Source organism: Tursiops truncatus, chromosome 17 (assembly GCF_011762595.2).
Source record: "Tursiops truncatus isolate mTurTru1 chromosome 17, mTurTru1.mat.Y, whole genome shotgun sequence".
Classification (NCBI taxonomy): Eukaryota; Metazoa; Chordata; class Mammalia; order Artiodactyla; family Delphinidae; genus Tursiops; species Tursiops truncatus.
Genome location: NC_047050.1, coordinates 52,150,076 through 52,172,552, shown reverse-complemented (window position 1 = coordinate 52,172,552; position 22,477 = coordinate 52,150,076). Strand labels below are relative to the sequence as shown.

General features: G+C 35.7%; 1 long non-coding RNA gene across 1 annotated transcript in view; it reads left to right on the top strand.

Moving 5' to 3' along the window:
* Positions 1-6,068: 6,068 nt before the first annotated feature.
* The window catches only part of LOC141276862 (uncharacterized), a 126,393-nt gene continuing 109,984 nt past the window's right edge, over positions 6,069-22,477 (top strand). The window contains exons 1-2 of the long non-coding RNA XR_012327111.1: positions 6,069-6,182; positions 12,533-12,610. This is a non-coding gene — a long non-coding RNA (uncharacterized lncRNA). The remainder of the gene's footprint in view (positions 6,183-12,532; positions 12,611-22,477) is intronic.

Here is a 22,477-nt window from a genome sequence, read left to right as displayed (position 1 = left end):
GTGATTTACGCTCTTGACTTTAAAGTGTTCTTAATTCTAAGAAATCACCAATAATTATGTTTGCTATAGATTTTTGTAGACATCACTTATCAGAGAAAAAGTACTTTCATTTTCTTTTGTTTTCTAATTGGCAGAAGAATCAAGTCCACGTAAGATTTGTCTCCTCTGCCTACATCTGAATACCTTGTTACTCAGGCAGCTTATCTGGAAAACAAACCACTGAAGTCTCTCAGTAGAGACTTCCTGCCCTTGGAACATGATAATGAGATGTGTCCTGATTGATCACTGCATTTTTTTGTGTGAAAGCTTATCCCACCTAGGATAGTGGGGGTGGGGAAAAAAAATCCCAACAAAGTTTGTGCCAATGTTCTGTAGGGTTCTCTATTTCTCTCATACCAAGAGAGGCAGTTTGAGAACTCTCTGCTCTAGGAAATATTTCAGCAAACTGAAGTGCAGAAATTGAGAAACGCCAAGTGGCCCATAATCAAAGAACTAAACATGGTGGAGACACTTTTCTTGAACAAACAAAACATTTTTGCCATTCCTCAAACAGGAATTTTGCCACTGACTATTAACATGTCTTTTCACACGAAAAAGACCTGAGATAACTAGCCATTTCTGTTTTGCATTGTACAAGAAGAGTGAAATATTGAAGAGCCTTGCTCAGTATGCAATTAACCTTAGCTCAATTCACGGAAATCTTGGGGGAACACAGGGCAGAAGAGTCACTTAGAGTGAAGTTTCAAAAATTGCAAAATGGGGAAAAATTTCTGCCGAGGGGTTGAAGATTACAGTACCCAGTTCTCTATCTTATGAAGAAGAGGCGCAGGTGGCTACAGGGTACTAAGGTGGGAAGCCATTAGAACAAGACAAGTAAAGTAATTCCCAGAAATAAACTATCATTAGGACAACATAGTTGGAAAACTAGTGCCATCAATAGTAATTTGAACAGAGTGTAGAAGTAGTGAGCCCTTCAGACAGTGAGAGCACTTACTTTTAATTTAATAAGGTGTGAGAAAGAAGATAGTGAGCCATGAATCAGAGCTGGTAAATGAAGATGGCAATACTCACTCTTTGCTCAGAATCTCAACCTCTGTTTTAAATCTTTGAGATAGAAATTATCCAAAATTAAATTAAATTGAAAATAAGACATGTTATGTCTTCAAGCACTAGGAAAAGGGACCACTATCACAGACGAGACCTCAGAAATATATTCTTAATACCCTAGACTAGGATGGCAGGGTATCTGAAAATGTCTAAGTTTACTCACTGGACACTGGTTGAACCTGGAGAAAGCTTTATCTATGCAAGTCTAGGGCTGCTTTCTACATGGGATTTCTATTCTGGGAAAACAAATTCTGAACTGAGGCAAACTGCTCACATGCTTGAGGAGGAAAGAATATCTCTTTTGGGACCCAAAATGTTACTAGGAACATGAATGTTGGGGCATGATAATTTGTTAATTGACCTTTTCTATTTTTTGGTAATTTCTCATCCACAATTGCTTTATACTCATTGCAATACACTCTATTGGGTCAGAATATTCCAGTCATTTAGAATAAGGCTTTTCCAATAGAACTGTAAACAGAAAAAAAGTCACTGGTCAGCTTTTTTATTTTAAATTGTTTGCTTGAATTTACAACATTACAACAACAATAAAATTAAAAGCCCATACTTTTTATACAAGCTCAGCGATTTTGGTTTTAAAAAATATAAAAGCTGAAAGAGTTAAACCATAAACTTATTCATTCATTCATTTAGTCATTTATCCAGATACGTATATTTTTTTTTTCTTTTTTTTTTCAGATACGTATTTTAACAGACAAATCTCTGTTCTGTTCCAGGCACTGATATAAACACTAGGGATATAGTAGTGAATAAACTAGAAAGGTCCTGGCTTACAGAAGGTGATACTCTAAAGTGGAAGAAGAACACTTCTCTGAGAAGGTGGCAATATACATATTCTTGAAGGAGAAAAGAAGTCACAGGACTCTGAGAAAAGAGAACTGCAAGTAAAGGAAACAGAAAAAAAGCCCTGAGACAGGAGCACATGAGCCATGCTTATGGGACAGCAACAAGCCCAGTGTGGGTGGACCAAAGGAAGCAGTGGGGATGAGTGGTAGAAGAGATCAGAGAGGTAGAACAAAAAACTACTTAGGGCTTTTCAGACCACTTACAAGACTTGGTTTTTATGCTGAATGGAATGGAAAGACAAGAAAAGGACATGGTAAGACATTGACATGATCTAATATATGTTTTCAAATTATCCATGGGCTGCTTTTAAGAATACAAGGAGCCTATCAGAGAATGAAATAGTAATCCAGTCATTTTTTTTTTAATATGCTTAGAAGCAGTAATAGTATACATTGTAACTCATTACACCAGTAATCAGTTATCCCAAGACTATTTGTTTAAAATAAGTTATCTTTTAAAAATTCTTGTAAATTTCCCCAATATCGTGTATTAAATGTATATTTTCTTAGATATACTTCCAGGCTGCTCTTTTTAAATATTGGGTTGGCCAAAATGTTCACTCGGTGCTTTCCATAAGATGGCTCTAGTAGTGCTTAGTTGTCTTAAACTTCATTCAAAAGAATTTTCTTAGATTGTATTGTGATAGCTGTCATATCAGCATGCATTTAAAAAAAAAGCTTATCAAAATTCGTGAATTTTTGTGTAGCCATTTTAATATTGAAGATGGAAGAAAAAAAGCAATATTTTTGGCATATTATGCTTTATTATTTCAAGAAAGGTAAAAACGCAACTGAAATGCAAAAAAAGATTTGGGCAGTATATGGAGAAGGTGCTATGACTGAAGAAACATGTCAAAAGTGGTTTGCAAAGTTTTGTGCTGTAGATTTCTTGCTGGATGATGCTCTACGGTCGGGTAGACAAGTTGAAGTTGATAGCGATCAAATCATGACATTAATTGAGAAAAATCAACGTTATACCACGTGGTGATAGACAACATACTCAAAATATCCAAATCAAGCATCGCAAATCATTCGCACTGGCTTGGTTATGTTAATCTCTTTGATGTTTGGGTTCCACATAAGTTAAGTGAAAACAAACCTCTTGACCATATTTCCACATGTGATTCTCTACTTAAACGTAATGAAAACGTTCTGTTTTTAAAACAAATTGTAATGGGCGATGAAAAGTGGATACTGTACAATAATGTGGAATGAGAGAGATCGTGGGGCAAGCGAAATGAACCACCAACAACCACACCAAAGGCCGGTCTTCATCCAAAGAAGGTGATGTTGTATATATGGTGGGATTGGAAGGGATCCTCTGTTATGAGCTCCTCTGGAAAACCAAACAATTAATTCCAACAAACACTGCTCCCAATTAGACCAAGTGAAAACAGCACTCGACGAAAGGCATCCGGAATTAGTCAACAGAAAATGCATAATCTTCCATGAGGATAAAGGAAGACTGCACGTTCTTTGATGAGCAGGCAAAAACTGTTAGAGCTTGGCTGGGAAGTTCTGATTCATCCGCTGTATTCACCAGACATAGCACCTTCGGACGTCCATTTATTTAGGTCTTTACAAAATTCTCTTAATGGAAAATTATCCAGATATTTACATCAGACAAACATGGAGATGAATCCCAATTCTGATTCCAATTATGGCATCTGGTATATGTTTCTTAGTATGCTCGCACTCTTGATTTCTTATAGGTTTCAGTTTTTAGTTGCTTGTTTTAGAATTCTATGAAATAAAGGAGCTAAACTACGTTAGTTCGTGAATGTTGGGTTTTGTCTTTTAGAAAAAAATTAATATTTTTAAAAGAAAAGGAGTAGGGAAGATAAAAATGCATGTAAATGATGATAAGTAATTTTCAAATACATAGTTTTGTTCCATTTTTACATAATTTTATAGCTCTGACAACTGTAGAACTGCACATGCATATTGGTGACATGTTTACATAAAGGGAAGATGGATTGTGTTTAAATGAATTTAACATGGTGAAATTAACTGGGTAGGGGAGTTTGTGTGTGGGAAGGGGTAGAAATGATACATATTTTTCTAAGAATAGTATACAATTGCCAGTATTCTTGACATAAATTTAATTATAAACCTCAAAGTAATTGAACACCTAACAAAAAGGAAGGCAAGCATCATCATGATGGTATAATTTTAATAACAGCATTTGTTGTAAGAAATCACTAAAGTTTTTGGCCATTGAATGTAAGAAAAAATAGTAAAATGTGCTAAATCTGGTCCACAATCTCTAATATTAAATTAATAGTACTAAATAATTACATCCAATAGATAAATGTGCAATGTTTACTATTAACTCCCTGAACCTCAGCATTGGATAGTTTACATGAGATCGGGTATGTTCAGGGTGGTATGGCCATAGACTCAACATTGGACAATTTAAAGGAGTTATTGTGAAGCTCGTTAATAGCTCAAGTGAATAATAATTATAAGTATATTGTCTTCTCCTGTCTCAACAGAGGAATTATCCAAATTCTTGAGCAGGGTTGAGATGTTTACATAGAAATTTTAGCATCTTTTTTTTGGTACGCGGGCCTCTCACTGTTGTGGCCTCTCTGGTCGCAGAGCACAGGCTCTGGATGCGCAGGCTCAGCGGCCATGGCTCACGGGCCTAGCCGCTTCACGGCATGTGGGATCTTCCCGGGCCGGGGCACGAACCCGAGTCCCCTGCATCGGCAGGCAGACTCTCAACCACTGCGCCACCAGGGAAGCCCTAGCATCTTTTTGATCCACCACTGAAAAGAAGATGGTTGGACGCTCCATCTTTGTCCAAAGCTCAGTGTTTTCACTAACATTATACTTCAGCTTTATGGATAGTTGACTGAGAACATGTATTGAAGTATGTCCATATTGTAAAAGTTCTCATGTAGCTGTGTGCCCTGTTAGGATGAACATTTGCTAGAGAAGCTGCTCTTTAAAATTGTCAGCTTGGAGTCAGTGAGTTTTATTTTCAGAAAGTTCATCTGAAGTCAGCTCTCAGAATCTTCCCAATTGGCCTGGAAAAAGGAAATTGAATCTTAGTGTCTAGACAGAAGTTACCACACCAAAAGTATCTTGGAATGCACGGACCTCAGGAAAGTTGGGGAAAACTTCACAGGGAACAAGGATCTTCTTGGAAGGAGGGGAATTTAAATGTTGAACATTTTCAATAGATTAAGAAATAAACCAAGGGCCCCCTAAGGAGAACTCAATGGTTAAAATTTAATATTTATATGACAATTCCTATGTACAAGGCACTGTCCTAAAGTCTTTAATTTTAGAAACTCATTTAATCATCACAATAACATTATACGAACTCTTATTATCCTCATTTTAGAGTTAAGGAAAATGGGGAATAGAGAGATTAAGTGAACTGTCCAAGGTCACACAGCTAGCAACGGACTCAACAGTTTAAGCAACCTGCCCCCAAGGTCTGAGCTCTTCTCCATTACAGCTGAGTTGAAATTTGAACTGATAATCTGGTTTCAAGTCTAGGACCTACATATGTGACTGAGGGTAATACTTGATTCTAGTTTAGGTGTGGCTGCACCCGGAAACCATGCACTCTCACCCATTTCCACATGCCTACCTGCCAAACCTAAAACGATGTACTTCCGTAAAAATTTTAGATGATATAAGTGTAAGCTGCAGTTGAAACATTAAAGACCCAAGTAGGAGATATTTTAAGCAGACAATGGAAGTATTCTTGAAAAATAACGTTACTGACCCTTTTAAGTGGGATCCAACAACGGTCCTTCTGCCTGGTGTCCTTTGAGCCAATAGAACAAGACCAGGTTCGGTTCAGAAGCAAAGGCGAGTTTTATTCTTCGATGAAAGAACTGAGGGAGAAGTGCGAGCTCACGCTCCAGAATACTCTTCCTGAAAGGCGGGAGGCGGGGCTGCTTTATAGGGCACCTCATCAGCTGGGGAGGGGGTGGAGTTCTGGAGAGTGGGCGCAGCTGTGCTGCTTACGGGTCTAGATCGCGGTGCCGGGCGCAGCGGCTCTGCACACAGCCCGCGGCCACCATCTTGAATTGCAGTGTGGGGAGCAGCGCTTCCGCACACGTTCTCCGGCTGAGGCGTTTGCGTAGCCATTTCCCACTAGGAGCTCCGGTCTGAAGAAGCAGCTGCGAGGCCTCGTCACACGGCTCCCTACGAGCAAGTGAAACTAGACTAAGTGCAAAGGAATAAAAGGTTAGACTTTATTTTCCTACCCGGAGTCTATTTTTAGTTTCCAGGACTTGTTAATGGGCTCTGCTGGTGGCAATAATATTTTAGCAATGCTGGGGCCAACGGCTACAACAATGACAAAATCTATTAGCGGCTGGAAAAGACACTATAATTTTCTATTTATCAGAGATTTAGGAGCAGAATTCATCATTTTGAAGTGGGTAAGCACCAATCTTCATGAACTATTTGGGGAAAGGGAATACTTGAGAAAAGAGGTATTTTCTGCTAATTTGAAAATAATTTCATAAGTACAATTTTCTGTGGTATGGACACATTTTGATAAAGATTTGAATAATTCTTTAGTGTGTGTGTGTGTGTGTGTTTTCCTTTTGGAAAATGGATAAAACCTTTTTTCCCTAAAATTTTTAAGTTTTCTGTGGTAAATACATCTTTGAGTTAGGGCTCATATTCTGCCTTATTTTTCTTTAAAGAGAATTTTTTTCTCTGAATTGTACCATTTTGTATTGAATTCTGGTTAGTATTTTTCCATTAAGATTACATGCGTTTTTGCAGTTTCTTGGAATTCAAGTATTTAGCAGGGCGGCTAATTTGAATTCTATATTTTCTTAGTAGCAGAAAATGCTCCCTGGATTTCTGTAGTAGCATTCAGACAGGTGGGTGGTGGTGTTGAAAGCTCAACATTTGACTGTTTCTTAAGGGAATTAAAGATTGGAGCTTGGCTGGCACAGAATAACCTCTTTCTTCCTTTTTTTGTTGGATAATTCTTAGAGTAAAATAGGGTCTTTATCAATTTAAGCAATTTCCATGGTTCATACCACTGTGTCATCTCAAGCATTAGGCTAGAAATTAGGTCAGGGATGTAGTCTTCCGTTCCAAGTATAAGTTCAAGGCTAAGATTGAGTAGGAACACAAAGAGCAATATTCCTCTTTTCTTCCAATTTAAGGCCTGGAATAAAGAGCATAGCGTTTATTTTATTTTGCTTATTTCAGTTTGTTGTTTGAGAGCTGGGTTGGGAGGATGATGAGTTCCTTGTAGTTTCATTTTTGAGAAGTGAACTTTGGAATCAAGTGACTATGCCTAATAGGCTGTTGGGCATTTACATCTGTAAGTCAAAAGAGTTGTCTAAATTGGTTTGAAGTCAAGCCAACAAGGTGTGTTGGGAATGATTATATGTTTTGATTTTTTTTTTTTTTGACCTGGACATGATGCAGCTTATGATTGGGTGAAAAATATACTCAGGACACATCAGGTTAAAGTTGACTTCCGTGAATCAGAGTTGCTATTTCTGAGAAAAATTAATGCTTCTATAAAGAAATATATTTAGTTTATAACTAAAAATTAAAGTGGTTAAACGAGTAACTTATTTAAAGAACTGAGGCTCTTATCCCAATTTTTTTGTATTATATTTTTAAAACTTTCTTTGCATTCCAAATGCCTTTTTTAGTACATTCTATGTTACTAGCATCATGTGTGGCAACTGCTCTCAAATTATACCAGGTGCTGATTATCTACATACTTCTAAACTAATATTTGCAACAAGACAATTGGTAACTTGAGGGCAAAAATTATTTATGTATTTTTCTTTCCTATAGAAGCTAACACATGTAATGTGTACACATGTACACATTAAAAACTACAGCAAAAATTGTTTATATTGATTTTGAATAGTTTATGTTGGAAGGAGCTTTGTTATTTATATCCTAGAAATTTAAACCTAGAAAAAAATAAAGAAATAATATATTAATACCCATTTCACAGAGATCTGAAAAAACAACTAGGTAATAAAACTGTTAATGATTTTTCTAATAACGTGGAATTTCGTAGTGGAAAAGAAATTTGAACTTCTAATTGCATTCTCTTTCTATAAAGCCCTCTAATTCTTAATCTCTTTAAGGTGCATATGGATCTTTTTTACATAACTTGAGGAGTATGTAATTTTCCTTGTGTTGATAAGGAATCCACTTCCCATTTTTTAGCAGATGTTCAGAATTACAGTGAATCTTCAAGAGGGCATCATGCCACATACATTACTATCCCTGTGGGACTCTAAACATGTAATATCTTTAAAGATAAATAATGTTGGGTAGATATTTGCATGGACACTGGAGCTGTAAATGTTTTAAGTAAAAATTTTTTTCATAGAAATTTAAAAGCTAAGGCAAAGACATTCTTTGAAATGTCTTTGGACTGTAACTGACATCAATAATGCTGTAATTGGCCACAAGAAAAAGAAATTAGTTGATTTTGGAGATTGGTGAGACATAGTTATTAATTTATCAACTTATTTAAACATATACATATTGAGTCTCTACTATGTGAAAGGGGGACGAATTGGATAGTCATTGTTCTCAAGGAATTTGAAGACTATGGGAGGAAGACAAATGAAAAATAAATTTTCATGAACTGTGATAGATGCTATCAATATATAGGTGTTACTGGAATATGGCAAAGGGAGCATATTTCTGGCATTAATTGTGTGTCCATGTGTGTGAGTGTACACACTGATTGGACAGGATCATAATATAGCTGTTTACTGAAGGCCTATCGGAGAAAAGCTTAAGCTGAGCCTTAACTAAGGGAGGAACACTGGAAAGACATTCCAGACAGTAGGACAAAAATTGCAAAGACTAGAGCCAGGAAAGAGTATTATCAGGAAATAAAATAAAATTATCAGGAAACTGCAGATAGTTGAGTTTCCTATTGCTAAATAAACTTGGTAGAGTCATTCAGTGGCCAGTATATCTAGAAGCTACAGGATAAATCTGTATGATAAAGGTGAAATAGGTCTGATATAAAAATGTATTTAATCTGTCTTTTGCAACATGCACTTCTGGACCAAAAATATTGACCCTATTTGCTATTGCAACTGATTTCTAACACACTTACTGTTTTAATTACAAGAATATTTGATAAATTGCTTAACAGCTTGAAAAAAGACATGATAAATATTTTGGAGAAAAGTTATTTATGTATTAATTCCATTCAAACACATATGGATCAGAATATTATAAGGGAAGAAAAATTTGCCACCCCAAAATGTATCTCCTTGGCATGAAGATTAATTTAGGCTGATTAAGAACAGAAGACTCAGGAAGTCTTTCTTTTTACCTCTTAGTTAACTGCCTAAAGAATTTAGATAAGGGACCTGTTCCAGAAATAGAGCTATGACCAGAGATATCTGTAAAGAATATGGACTGGGTGTGGTAGGGGAAAATTATCAAGGCCTAGAGATCAGAGTTCACTCTGTGACACATTGTCTCTGCATGGCCCAGCAAACATTTCTTTACCAAACATTTGCTTTTCCATCTCCATGTGTCTGCCTTCCCATTGAAGTCCCAAAGGACTATTGCCAACTTCTTCTTTTATCTTTAGCTGAAGATGCTATTTAAGGTGATAACTTTGGCCATTTTGGTGAGTTATTCAGTTTTCCCAGGTCACTCCAATGTATATATGCTACTAAACTTTTGCTTAATTTTCTCCTGTTAAGCTGTCTCATGTCAATTTAACTCTCAGACCAACTGGAACAACTTAGAAGAGTAGAGGAAAATTTTCTTCCTCTCCAACAGTATTGAATACCAGTATTTTTATGCATCGTTTAAGATGATAGATAGATGGAATTTCCTCATAATTTTAAAACAATTATAAAATATAAAAATGCAATGATAGGGCTTCCCTGGTGGCGCAGTGGTTGAGAGTCCGCCTGCCGATGCAGGGGACGCGGGTTCGTGCCCTGGTCCAGGAAGATCCCACATGCCGCGGAGCAGCTGGGCCCGTGAGCCATGGCCGCTGAGCCTGCGCGTCCGGAGCCTGTGCTCCGCAACGGGAGAGGCCACAACAGTGAGAGGCCCACGTACCGCCAAAAAAAAAAAAAAAAAAAAAAGGCAATGATAATATTTATTCATGAATAGAATGGTAGTAAAACTACTACATCCACTGAAATGACAGTAGTGTAACAGGCTTCAGGAATGAGTTAAGTATCTTAATTTAGGAATAGTTTTTTTGGGTAAGAGGCACAAATACTACTTTGTAATTTGCATTTATATATCTTTCATAACCTGAGACAGCATAGAGGAGGAGAAAAGAATCTAAGGAAACCCGACCAGACTTAATTTACTAGATCTTGGAAAAGCAGTTGGGAAAACTAAAGGTTATCGTCCAAACCACATAGTATGCTTGGTTTTTAATAGGTATTACTATAAGGTATATTCTCATAAAATGACAACAATTAACAATGTAAATGTTCTTATTGATCTAGTTTACATTTGAATACTCAGAGCTGAGGGTGGTGCATGTAATATATATTAGTGCAGTAAATATATATTAAGTCAATGTAAAGGGCAATATTTAAAGTTATGTGGATATCACTGATTTTGTTCAGGACATATTTTTTTTCCTCTCACAAGTGAAATCTAAAGAAAACCATGAGAAAATAGGGAGCAGTGACCTTTCCCCTTCGTTACCTGACAAGGCTGAAGCACTGAGCAAGGTATCAGAAGCTCATAAGCTTAGGCAGGGTAAAGGTCAGCTTTCCAGTCCCAACACAGAACTATGCCTTAAGGTCAGCCTGCCAAATGGGAGGGTCACAATTACTTAACCCCTTAAAGAGCCATCATCTGTAAAATCAGGATAACAATAGTTTCCAACACAAGGTAGTATTTTGAATATTCAATGAGATACTCTGTATAAATCACTTAAGACAGTTTCTAATGTGTAAAATGCCAGGTCTTTAAGAATGAGTAAGAATTAACTAGGCAGTGGAGGGTGGGGAGAAAAAATGAAGACACTCCATGTAGATCAAACAAGCCTTGAATTGTAGAAGTATATGTGTCTATAGAAAATGAAAAATTGTCCTATGTGACTAGAGGGGTAGGGTTGTATGCTAATTTTTTTGGAAAAGAGAGATTGGAGTAGGAAGAGTTGGGGAACACTTTGTGTTTTTAAAGTTAGATCACTGGTAAATTAGTGATGTTACTGATACGAGAGGCAGGAGAAAATATAAAAGAAGATATTTTAGGTGAAAAATAATTAATATCATCTTAAGTATTTCAAATTTGGTGCCTAAAGAATTTACATATATATCCTATATTTAGTGGTTAGTTGAAAATAGGGATGGAGATATAACTTTGTAAGTTTTGAGTAGTATGTGATATTTGAGATCATGGGAGAAGGTAAATAAACCTAGCAAGAATGGAAAGGAAGAAAAGAGTCAAAAATATCACATAGTGAATATCAATATTTAAGGGACAGAGAAAAATAATCTATATTAAAAGAGTTCTGAGAGCCAAGAGGGAGAGAAGCTGGAGAGGAGAGTTTGAAGAGAGAGTGGTTGATAATCACAGCACAAAAATCATCATGTACGATGAACACTGGAAATAGGATATTGAATTATTTCTACACTTAGGTGCCAAACACACATCCTAATTAAGGAGGACAAACAATATTTATGACATTTTTCATTGTAATGGAATCAGCAGTCACCAGAGTTCATAATTTATGAGCAATACCCCTGCATTATCTCATCCTCATATAGTGTTTTCCAAATGAAAATATATCTGTCTTAAAGGTAAAAATATGAATAAGTATACAAGTATTTTGATGCTCAAGGCAGTGATATGTTCTGGAATTATGTATAATATTTCTGACTTTTAGCCATTTACTAAATTATCAAAAGAAATCACAAATGATAACACAAGGTATAATTTGCAATTTGTTAATGATATTTATAAGACCTAACAGAGTCAATGAATCTAAGTACTTTAATACTTTGTTGACCCATACCCTATGGAAAAACATTAGATTTGAAACATTAGTTCATAAGTACTTCTGTGATGAAAGAAAATAAGTTAGCACACAAATCTACCATATTTCACCTTTGGTGTTTAAAAATTAGCCAATAAAATTGAAGAGGAGAAGTAGGAAATATTCTTTTTGTATGTGTGTGCATATGTATACATACACCCATATTTGTGGAGAAATAAAGTGGAAAGCAGTAAGTTACCCACACACAGCGAAATGAAATCTGTTTAAGCCATTAACACTTGTGTGGGTAGGCACCATCAGACTCCCCAGCCCTATTCAATTTCTGCTATGCTGAACAAGGGGCAAGTTATATGTAAGGTATCCAGCACTGCCTCTGTTCTTCATCCTCCTGTTTTCCCCACAATTGGACTGGCTACTTAAAATTAATCAGTTTAGCAGTGTTCAAAAATCCTGCCTACTATCTCCTGTCATATGTATAAATACAAACACCCCTTTGAATGTCTCTTTTCTTTCTCTCTCCCCATTCTCCCCCCTTTCTCCCAATACCTCTTCCTTCCATTACCCCTCCTTCTCCCATTCTTCCCTCCTCCAGGACATCAGAGAGTCCAGGATTCTATGTGACCTGGTGGGACCCCTTGCCCAGGATCTCCCTTGCCTTGCTTATGCCTGAGTGAGTAATACACCTTTGAATTACTCGTGGTCATTTGCTTTGATGTGGTGTGTCTAGATGTCATTAAGGAGAAGAGAGAGGCAGATCTAATACTAGCCTGATCAAACAGTAACAAAAGTTGATAGAATGGTTACATTAAAATGTAGTACATATATTTTAAACAGTTCTACAGTTGCTTGTTTTTATATAGAGTAGAAACATTCTGAAGCACTAGTTGGGGGGAACTTAGTAATTGTATATCTTTTCATTTTTTCTTACCATGGGGCTCTTGCAAATGCAAGGGGATAACTGGATGAATGTAAGTTAAAGGTTTACATTTCATTCAGTGCTTCAATAAAAACAATCAATAAAGCCACAGTATATTCCTAAATTTTTTTATAGAGTTGGGGTTAATTTCTTATTAAGAACTTTCAGCTAATATGGATGGATTCAAATGTATATGTAGAGTAATCATACGACACCTTTACATCTTTCAAGTCCATGTTATTTCAACAATTAGACGTGCTTTTTTTTATAATATTAAGAACTTTCTATAACAAACAACTTGAAAGTTAATGTGAAACTAAGAGATAGACAAATTACCATATATTTCCCAGCAATTGAATCTGAGAAGTCCATGTTCTAGGGACAGGTTTAAGAGAAAAGTTTTGGATGATTTGGAAGCTATCATCTGGCTTAGGAAAGCAATAAAGATGACCCTTGCTAAAACTGTATATTCATCGTACTTTATAAGACAGTTGCTTCTGCCTGAATAATCCATCATATATATGTTTCCCAAGAAATGATTCTCACAGCACTTAGAAGATAATAAACTAAAGAACAAAGAAAAAGAAGTCTCATGACCTTGTAAAACATATAAATAAATAAACACATAGAGGAAATCCTGAAGTAAAATAATGAGTTCAGCACTAAAGATCTCAAGTTATTTTGTTCACCTATCAATATAATTTGTATTTATTATGTCATCATATACCAGACAAAATATTAGGTGGGGATTTGAATAACACGAGTCTGTTTCTCCAGTGATCTGTACAAAGCAAATCAACATGTTGAACCACTAGGAAAGTTATGATGCACTTCAAGAAGAAAAACTGTAGAGATATTTTTCCCAACAGTAAGCAAGTTTCCAGTAACTTCTGAAAACTGAAGTCCTGAGAAAGTAGAGCTCTTAGAAATCATGAACTGATATGGTCTCATTCTTAATTTTCTGTGATATTATTTAGTTCCATTTGTTTGCTTTGAATTTTAATTTTTGAGAGAATAATACATTCTTTTGGCTCAGATGTATGTATATGTAGAGATCCAGAAATTCTATTCATAGGTGTATATGCAGCAGATATGCATACATATTTTCACAAAAAGACATTTACTAGAATGGTCATAACAGCATTATGTCTTTTTTAGCAGTGGTATTTATTTTCAGTAGCCCCAAACTGGAAACTATCAAGATAATTCCATCAAACTTATCCAGATGTTTATCAAGTTAGTAACAGATAAATACATTAGAGTATATTCACTCAAGATAATTATAAATATATGCCAAGGGATGATCAACTACAATGAAACCCAGCAATGTTTGTAGAAGATTCTCACAAACATAACATTGGGTCAAAGGAACCAAATACAAAGATTGCATACTGTAAGATTATAATTTATAAATTTTTAAAAATGGGAAAACTGAAATATATTGTCAGAAATCAAATTGATAGTAGAACTTTGGGTGGGGCTTCTGACTACAAGGAAGACAGGAGCATTTCAGAGTCAGTGTAAGTTTATGTGTGTTTATCTCCATGTTGATAGGTTGGTGTGTTAATTTTTGAAAAAAATCATAAAGTTTATTCTATGTTATTTTTTGGCATGAATATCATGTCCATTTCACACTAAAAAGATAAAAGTTATTGTGCAGTTCCTTTTCCTCCACACTTACTCTCCCACCAACCCCTGAATAATGTCCCACTAACCAAATAGTCTCTTTTATGTCTTTCCAGATACTTTTTTAATAGTTTGTTTCCTATCTTTAGTTATTTTTTTCAATAGGTAACCCTATATGTCATTTTACATGTGTACAGTACATCTATAGGATAATTCCTAGAAGTAGAATTGTAGCATTTCTTGGTAAAAGCAAGTATGTATAATTATACTATATTCACTGGGGATTAACAATGGATACTTCCACAAATATGCATGAAAATGCCACTTAATTTTTTATTTTCATCACATTATAGATGAGAATTGTTGCTCAACGTAGTCTTTTTTAAAAATTAATTAACTTAACATCTTTATTGGAGTATAATTGCTTTACAATGGTGTGTTAGTTTCTGCTTTATAACAAAGTGAATGAGCTATACATATACGTATATCCCCATATCTCCTCCCTCTTGCGTCTCCCTCCCACCCTCCCTATCCCACCCCTCTAGGTGGACACAAAGCACCAAGCTGATAATGCGGCTGCTTCCCACTAGCTATCGCTTTTACATTTGGTAGTGTATATATGTCCATGCCACTCTCTCACTTCGTCCCAGCTTACCCTTCCCCCTCCCCGTGTCCTCAAGTCCATTCTCTACATCTGCATCTTTACCCTACGTTCTTCAGAACCATTTTTTTTTTTAGATTCCATATATATGTGTTAGCATACAGTATTTGTTTTTCTCTTTCTGACTTACTTCAGTCTGTATGACAGATTCTAGGATTCTTAATACTAATTTATCTTATAATTGGATAGATTGAGTATATTTTCGTATGTTCAAGAGTCATTTGTATTTTTCCTCTGGATTGTCTCTTGTCATTTGCCAATTTTTCTACAGACTTATTGATATTTTATATATTTATTTATGGAGCTCTTTATACTTTAGGATATTAGTTTTTAATATATGATATTGGCTACAAATATATTTTCCCATTTTTCCTTTTGACTTTGTCATATTTTATCATGGATATTTATGTTTAATATTCTGTGTAGTAAAATTTGTCAAATTTGTGATGGCTTCTGGATTTTGATACACAGTTGGAAAGCCCTTCTTCTTCCCCAATTATAAAGGATTTCTTTATTGTCTTTTAGTTCATTAATGATTTAATTTTTAACAAGCAAATCTCTGATCCATATGAAGCTAATTTCTTGATTCTATTTTTTGATCAGGATGTTGGTTACACAAGTGCATTCACACTTATAAAGTTGTTCCAAATGTATGATTTTTAAAATAATGTGTGTACATTTCTCTAAGTATATCTTATATACATCATATTTCATTAAAATTTTACTTTGAAAATGAACACATGCTAGGGGGTGGAAGAAAGTATTTCTGGGTATGCTAAGCCCTCTATGAGAACTTGACAGAATTGTGAACCCCACACACGATATCTTATTTTCCCCAGCTTTAGTTTCTAATATACATAGAAACATATATATATATATATACAGTCAAACAAAGCAATCAACAAAGAAAGAAACAATACATAGAATCAATTGAGATGATGTCATATATTATTCCAAGAGGACTAGAAAAAAAAAGATTACCAAGAAAATAGAAAGGAAGTAATTAATTACAAAAAAAATAGTACAAGGAAATTGAACTTAAATTTGTATTTATCCCTTTTCATCCTCGTTTCCTTCCACTCTCCTTCTTGCCCATTCTGCTCCATTCATATTGGATTTATCTCTGTTTATTCAGCCTCTAATCTTCTTCACCACTAACTGTTTAGACATCTGTTACCTCTGCCTGGTGTCCTTTTATCGTCTGTCATGGTTAATTCCTAGTCATCCTTCAGATCTCAAATGTTACTCTCTTAAGAAGACCTTCATGGCATTAGTGTTTCTTTTTTTGTTTTTTAATTTTACTTCAAAGCATTGGTCAAGAGTTTTAAGCATAATAAAGAAGAAGGATGAGTACTCTTGCAATCATGTAGCATGTTACATTTATAATCACCACTTTGGAAGGTCTTGAATTTGAATAGCTTACTTCCATGTAGCTAATATATTGATATTGGCTTAGGGTTGATTCTAGCCTGTGTATGTCACCCCTTTGGACCAGAAAACCCTGGAGGCAGATAAAGGTGACCAGCTCTGCTTTAGGCCTAAGGGAAGAAAAGAGAGAACGTAAGAAAGTGGCAGAGGGAAGCAGCCTTAAAAGATCTTGAGAAGTTTGTCTTCTGGGCTAGTAAAGGATACAGTGCTATCCATGGAGTCCCAAAGTGAATCTTTGAAGGGCAGTCTAACAAATGGAGGATTTTAGGTAGAGTATCAGAGATTCATTTATCCATTCAGAATTATTTTTCTCGATTGCCTGCTTGTGCTATAAGTGGTATGAACGAAGTAGAAAACATACAAAAAATTACTTATCCCATATACTTCAATAGTGTTAAACAAATAATTAGTCAAATAATTAATTTTCATTGTATTAAGTGATAAGATGAAGAAAACGAGAGGGGGAGAATATTGTATGACAGAAAAAACTAACCCAGACTATGATGGAAGAAATTTTCTAATACTGGGATGTAGGGAAGCCATTCTGGTTTACATGATTTGGCCTGAACTTTATGTGAACTACAGCAGCCTGTCTTAAAGAAACCCAAACAATGCTTTTCAATACATGTACCATTTTCTGCCATCTGATAAAGTGATAAAAACTTACACAGTTTTCCAAGTGACTGCCTATATGTATTTCTGTGGAAATACAACTTCTGCTCTGGGAATCTTTTCCCAATTATGCCAAGAATCTTTAATGTTTAGCTTCCTCCTCTTTTTCATGATTCATAGCAACTCATTATTGGGAGACAATTTTTCATGGGCCTTTCACTTTTCTGCATGTCTTTCAAGTGACGAATTAACTGCCCTTTGTTCTGGATGCTTTTCAAGGATGTTTATCTATTGGACAGCCTTTGAAGACAGAGATAATATCTCCTTCTGAGGCAAAAGATGGGCATACTTAGAGCCCATTATAAAATCCCTGATTCCCCTAAGCTCAGAGTTCCTCTCTTATAATGTTACTGTGTATGCAGGTGTCATTTGGTCTTTTTACATCACCTTGTAGACATTAGAGCTTGAGGGTAAGCTGGATGAAGTGAGAGAGTGGCACTGACATATATACACTACCAAATGTAAAACAGACAGCTAATGGAAAGCAGCTGCATAGCACAGGAAGATCAGCTCCGTGCTTTCTGACGACCTAGAGGGGTGGGATAGGGAGGGTGGGGGGGAGATGCAAGAGGGAGGGGATATGGGGATATATGTATACGTATAGCATTATGTATTCACTGACAGCAATAGCAGTAAACAGAGTACCAGTATTTTTTCTTTTGAACATCTTTATTGGAGTATAATTGCTTTACAATGTTGTGTTTATGCTGTACAGCAAAGTGAATCAGTTATACATACACGTATATCCACTCTTTTTTAGATTCTTTTCCCATATAGGTCATTACAGATTATTGAGTAGAGTTCCCTGTGCTATACAGTAAGTCCTTATTAGTTGTCTAGTTTATATATAGTAGTGTGTATATATCAATCCCAATCTTCAAATTTATCTCCATTGTGCCTAGTAAATAGTATACGTTCAATAAATACTGACTGCATCTTATCCAATTACCTGTCATTTAAACTGTTTTGAAATTCTATTAAAAATGTTCCTTAATTAAATGATCCCCATACCCCAAAAGAGAAAAAGCAGTAAACGGTCAAGTAATAGAAAGAGCTTGACCTAATGCCATATATGTTGAAAATTGTTGCCAGTGAAAGAACCAGAGAATTTTGGAAAAATGTGCCAAGGTTTCTGACATAACTCCCTATGAACCACACAGATGAGTTGCAAAAAAAAAAATTAAAAACTAAAAATTCTGAAAATTCTCACTGTAATCTTTTACCACAGTGTGGAGGGAAACAAACTGAGCAGGTATGTTTTCCTTGTGATCTGAAGTAAGAAGGAACTAGAGGATAGGGGAAACAGTTCTGGAAATAGGTGAAAAGAGGGAAGGAATTGACTCTCTCAGTACATATACAGTATTTCCTCTATGCCCTCGAACACACACACACACGTATATTTAGAAAGAGAGAGAGGTAAGAGGTGATAGAGATAGATGATACAGTTAGATGGATAGATAAATGATAAATCTCTGTGTGTGTGTGTGTGTGTGTGTGTGTGTGTGTAGGTATATCTGGGATGGTATGATAGATACATATAGATGGATAGATAAATGATAAACTGTGTGTGTGTGTGTGTGTGTGTGTGTAGGTATATCTGGGATGGTATGATAGATACAAATAGATGGATAGATAAATGATAAACTGTGTGTGTGTGTGTGTGTGTGTGTGTATAGAGGTATATCTGGGATGGTATTCACTTTATATTTCTCAGTGGTGGAATTTTATTTGTTTTCACTTTTTATTTGCATGTGTCTATATTACTTCAGTTCCTTATATTGAGTATGAAATGCTTTCACAAAAATATAGTATTTTAAAAGAAAATAATTTACTGTGCTTGATTTTAGGTACATTTTATTGTTGTAATGCTTAATATTGCCTAAAGCAAGATTTGGTTTGAAAAATATTCACTTAAATATTTTTAAACAGATCTGAAAAGTTTTCCAGTTTTACACAATTAACTACATATTAAATTGAAAATACTAGACCATTTAGTCACTTTCCATTTTATCTTCATATTATATATATATAGATAGATCAGGTATCATGCAAAAGATATTCTATGTTTTCAGTATTTAAATGTGTATCTTTTGTCAGTGTTACATGAGTTACATATATTGAAAGCAAAAGTGTTCTTTACCCAAGGATTCTAATCCTATTTTTAATTATCTATAATGAATAAGTTTCTAAGTAATCAAATGTCAAGAAAAAGTTTTTTTATTAAATCCCTGAAAAGGTATATACTATATGTTTAGCTTAACATTTTATCTGTAACTCTTAAGTAATAAAATTAAAAGCACCGTTATTCAATACCCAGTGTAATCCTATTATTAAAATGAGGGGGTAAACTTAAAAGTGATTATACTATCACCTATAAATTCGTGTCTCAATTCATTAAATTACTTTCTGCAGGTCACTGACTTTCATTATACAATAAAAAAGTAATGAATAGAGTTTTTAAAAATTATTTGTTATTTAAGTCACAGCTTGAGATGCTTGAAGTCATTATGAATAGTCAAGTACATTGTATGAGTCTTAATAAAATCACCATTATATCTCATGCACTTCTTTTGATCATTGCTGCAGTACTGGAGTATTGTTCATGCAAATAAAAGAATGAAATGAAGTCACTAAACATTTACATTCAAAAGAAGAAAGTTGTTAAACTTTTTTTTTTAATTTGAAGTGACTAATTTTGGAAATTACAAAATTGTCTTTAACTGAGAAAATCTCAAATAATTCAGTAACACTTTCTATGCCCCAAAGTTATCTTTTTTTTCTTTTAATTAATTAATTAATTAATTTATTTATTTTTGGCTGCGTTGGGTCTTCATTGCTGTGGGCAGGTTTTCTCTAGTTATAGTGAGTGGGGGCTAATCTGTGTTGCGGTGAGCAGGCTTCTCACTGCAGTGGCTTCTCATTGTGGAGCGTGGGCTCTGGGCACGCAGGCTTCAGTAGTTGCGGGGCGTGGGCTCAGTATTTGTGGCTCTCAGGCTCTAGAGCACAGACTCAGTAGTTGTGGTACACGGGCTTAGTTGCTCCATGGCATGTGGGATCTTTCCGGACCAGGGCTCGACCCCATGCCCCCTGCATTAGCAGGCAGATTCTTAACCACTGTGCCACCAGGGTAGTCCCCCAAAGGTATCTTGGTAGAATACCCTTTCTACTACTGTGGTGAATACAAGATTGCGTCAGTTACTTTTTGCCACAAACAAACCAGACCAAAACTTATTGGCTTAAAACAATTAATGCACCTAGCTCATTATTTGGGGCTGGACTCAGCTGGGCAGTTATGATCTCAGCATCTTCACTCATGCAGCTGTATGTAGGTTGGTTGTTTGTTGGGTGATGTCATATGGATGTCTTTGGTGACAATGTTATCTGACCACACATGATGGTATTAAATAGGATTCCAAAGAAGAGAGAGAAAAGTATCCAAGGACTCTTGACCTCAGAACTGGCACCTGTCTCTTCTGGTCTTTTCTATTAGCAAAAGCAAGTCAAAACACTAACCCTTTTTAAAATGTTGAAGAAGTAGACTTTACCTCTTTAAGGAAGGCGGTGAAAAGTCCCCTCCCCCCTTTTTTGTAGCCTTATTGATGTATAAATGATATTTAAAAAAACTTCACATATTGAATATATATGATTTGATGAATTTGGACATATACATACATTGATTATACCATCACCATAGTCAAAACTGTAAACATAGCCATCACCTCCAAAAGCTTCTTTGTGCCCTTTGCTTTTCTCTTATTGTTGTTGTAGGAACACAACATGAGATCTAAATTTAACATATTTTTAGTGTACAACCATAGACATATTATTAACCATAGGCATGTAGCATATGTACATTGTAGAGCAGATATCTAGAATTCACTCATCTCGTATAACTAACTTTATACCCATTGAACAGTAACTCCCCACTTCCCCCCTCCCCATCCCCTGGCAACCACCATTCTGTTTTCTGCTTCTGTAAGTTTGACTATTTTAGATATCTCATGTAAGTAGAATTATTCAGTATTTCATAGGCATTGTAGGGGAAGATTTGCACTGTGGCAGCCTAGTAGCCTTGCCTGTGTTCATATAGGTCATGCAGACAGTGTGGTTTGAACCCCAGCTTTTCTGAGCCCTTGCAGAACAACACCTTGTCATCCTCCTGGAAAACAAGAGGATGGAAAGCTTATGAAAAGCTGCTTTGAGGCCAATTTCTACTCACCTCCTTATATTCCATAGGAGGCTGTAATCCCTCAATTTCTTATCTCTAATGAGGTATGAGGCTTTCTTCTGCCCTGTGCCCCTTGGGTTATAATTGCAGTCTATAAATGCCTTCAAGAATTGGCTTCTCAGAAACAGGGTGTTCAAAGCTTGCATTGCATTGTCGTCTAGCCCCTTTTATTTCAGTTTTATCCTTTTTGGTGTCTGGGACAAAGAACTTGGTGAGTTGTCTCCTTTTGCTACTCTTTCTTTTGTTGGCTGTGTAAATAATAAAGTGTCTGAATCTAAAAATGGTTTGCTGTATTTTACTGGCTAAATCTGTATGTCAGGAGATCTGTCAGGAGTTGGCCTGGCTTGCTACTGTGCACTTGATGGGGCTGTATTTAGAAATATGGCTGCAGCCACTGTGGCTTACCTCTTCTTACTTTTGCTGTTGTTTTCTCCATCACAAAACCCAGAAAACTGCAAGTATTTTTTCTCCCTAACAGCATTAGAGAGCTCACTATATTGAGCTCCAAGAAAGTAATTGGCTTGGTTTCCTGAGCCCTGCATCTTGACAGGGATGAATCCCACAAGGATCATTTGAAACCACACGAGCCATACTCTGCTACCCAGCTCTTCAAAAAGATTCTTCCATCAGCTATGAATCAGTATCATAATAAGAAACTTAAACCTCAGTGTTATCCTTCTGTATGTTGTGTGATCTCTGTACTCTTCCCAGTGTCAGGAAGAAATCTTTCATTTCTTTTGTGTAAGAGAAGTCATCTCAGACTGTGAGACTGCTGAGTGTTAGCTATGAAAACTTAGTTACCCATTCTTAAAGTCTTTGACTGTAAACAATGCCTAATTTGAAATCTAAGAGCCCCTTAGGTATGGACACAGATCATTCCCCACTCTGTCTCTCACTACGAATGTAACACCTAGCCTCTATCAATTGTGTGGTGATAAACTCCTTTTGTTTTCCAAGCATTCTGAGATTGGGTCTTAGAATAAAAGTTTCAATTTCAACAAGAGAT